The following is a 2,450-nucleotide window of genomic DNA, read 5'->3' as shown; positions in this document are numbered from 1 at the left end:
GACTGCCCCGGTGGGACTCGCTGGAGCCCCCCGACCTTTCCGCCCGGCTCAGCGCCTGCGGGCGCGGACTGGCCGCCCGGCGCCGCGACGGATCGGGGCTCGGCGGGTGCTAGTCGGGGCAATACGGCCCTAGGGGGTGCGAGAGAGGCAGGGAGGAGCTCGCCCCCCCCGCCCCCTCTGCGCTTGCGGCCCCTGCACTCGGCGGCTGGGGGCGGGGGGAGAGTAGGGGGGCCATCGCGGGGCCGGGTTTCTGCTACTCTGTCCTCTGTTGATATGAAACCCGACGCCTTTAGTTCTTCAAGAGAAAAATAGAGGACATAAAGCCGTCAGTCGAGGTCAGAGGGCACCCGGACTGGCCTCTGCGATGGCGGCCCTAGAAGAGGGGTCTGGGCCCTAAGAGGGATGTGATTCAGGCGTCCGCAGCCCCACCGTGCCCTGGCAGCCAGCGGCCCCGCCAGCCTCTGCCGCTATGAAGGGGCAGCAGTGAAAAGGAGCGGAGAGGGGGAAGATCACAGTCATAGAAAAGTAGGGCTGGAAGGGGCCACAGGGGGACATCTAGGCCACCCCCTTGCTCAAAGCAGGATCAGCCCCAACCTGGTCATCCCAGCGCCCAGCCACTACTATCTGCCTGGGTCTTAAAAACCTCCAAGGATGCAGATTGGGAGAGGAGAGGAGGAAGATTTATGCCAGGGACTCTGGTGTGCACCCTGCTTCTCTTCCCCTGCAAGAACAGAACTTGGAAAAAATAGTAATAATAAAACTCACCAAAGTGTTAGCACGTTCTCCTCCACAAATGACCACCTGGGGGCTCCTTCAAGGACACTGAAATTCTTGATCTACTTTCCTGGATGTCCACTGACTGGATAAGACCAGCTGTCCCAACCTCCTCCTCCTACTACACAACATGCATGCTCTGTATTCACGTACAGTTGTGACAGTCGTTCATAATTATACCTCCATCACAGCTTTGCCTCCTCCCCTCCCACTCCTCCCCCCTCCCGCCTGTGCTTGGCACCCTCCCTTCTGTTGTGCTGCCAGGCACCCACCCACCCACTGCCCAGGTGCCCAGGTGTGCGGGGACCTACAGCTGGCTCCGAAGTGTGAGAGCCCCAGGAGCTGCCCTGCCCCACAACAGCTGTGATGGAGGTATTACTATGGACAGTAATTGTTTTTATAGGGTAAAGGATATCTTTGTAACTTTTTTATACAATACATAGAGGAAAATATGTTTGTTTGACTGTGTTTGCTCTGAAGTCCCTTCTAAAATCTGGACATCTTTGCCACCTTTGGGTTTCATTTGAAACACAGCAAAAGTATGCCAGCCTCAGCAACTGTGCCACACACTTTAAAACCAAAATTGTTTTGGGGCACATCCTTAGCGGCCAGGCTCCATGTAGACCTGCTCCTTACATCCAGGAATGGGTCCTGAACAAGAAGAATGTGTTGAAACCACTACTTATTAACATAATCCTTCAAATTTCATCATTAAAACAAATCTGAAACAAGAATACTGCTGTAGGTAGCATTGTACTACCTTGGGGTAGTATAATTTGTAGGTGAAATCCTGGGTTTTTTTAAGTCACTGGCAAAAGTACCCTGGACAAGGATGGAGCCTAGATTTCATTCTTTGTACATTCATACAATATTACTCAGTAAAAACAGAAGAGCAGGATAGCACCTTAGAGCAGTGATTCTCAACCAGGGTACCACAGGACTGGAGTCCCCTGTGGTTCAGTGGTAGACTCCTTGTCTGCCACATAGGAGACTTGGGGTCAATTTGTGGATGCTTATACAAATACAGCCAGGGAAGCACCAAATGTCTGGCCTTTGGACTCTGTCTCAGTGACCTAAAGGAGGGATGGAAGGTCTGGGCAGCCTCCACTCCTCCAAAACTCCTGCCTAGGGATATGTATCAAGGGTCTGGGTGACTGCACATGCATATACAGTGAACTGGAAGTCTTAACAGCTGCCAAACCATAAACTAAATCACAAGACCCTTTAAAAGTGCTGCAGAGTATCAGGCAATGTTAGCTTTGCAAACTCCTACACATGATTCACAAGATAAGAAATTTGAAATAGAAATCCGTGCCATAAACATTCTGGTCTATTGTGTTCTTTGGAACAGAAGAATTACTCTATTATAATTTTTTTCTCAGTCCAAGTATGGGTGAAAACTTAGAGCTGATATTCTGTGAGGAGTACACTGAATTTAAACGGGGGTACCCTGAATCTAAAAAGGTTAAAAATCACTGCCATAGAGACTGAGTCAGAGGGGCAGTAGACAACAGCTTGCTTTGTCAGTTGCTCTAAAATTTGCAGAAGGCTTCCTTCTCTCAAATAACTGGGATTCTATCACTTTTTTTTTTAATTACATCCTTACTGGTATCTGACAGCAGCCTGCATAGAAAGAAAATCAGGCAGAATGCTTTCTGCAAGTCCATTCAGAGCAT

At 50.1% G+C, this 2,450-nt stretch overlaps 1 protein-coding gene across 1 annotated transcript in view; it reads right to left on the bottom strand.

Annotated features, from left to right (window-relative positions):
• LOC109306369 (G-protein coupled receptor 183-like) overlaps positions 1-916 on the bottom strand; it is a 5,285-nt gene extending 4,369 nt beyond the window's left edge. Inside the window, exon 1 of the mRNA XM_019529711.1 lies at positions 766-916. The gene's annotated coding sequence lies outside the window, so the exon portion shown is untranslated. The remainder of the gene's footprint in view (positions 1-765) is intronic.
• Between the last annotated feature and the right edge of the window lie 1,534 nt (positions 917-2,450).

Source organism: Crocodylus porosus, unplaced genomic scaffold (genome assembly GCF_001723895.1).
Source record: "Crocodylus porosus isolate Cpor-Errol unplaced genomic scaffold, CroPor_comp1, whole genome shotgun sequence".
NCBI lineage: Eukaryota > Metazoa > Chordata > Crocodylia > Crocodylidae > Crocodylus > Crocodylus porosus.
The sequence above is the reverse complement of the archived record's forward strand: the minus strand, read 5'-3'. Positions and strand labels throughout refer to the sequence as shown.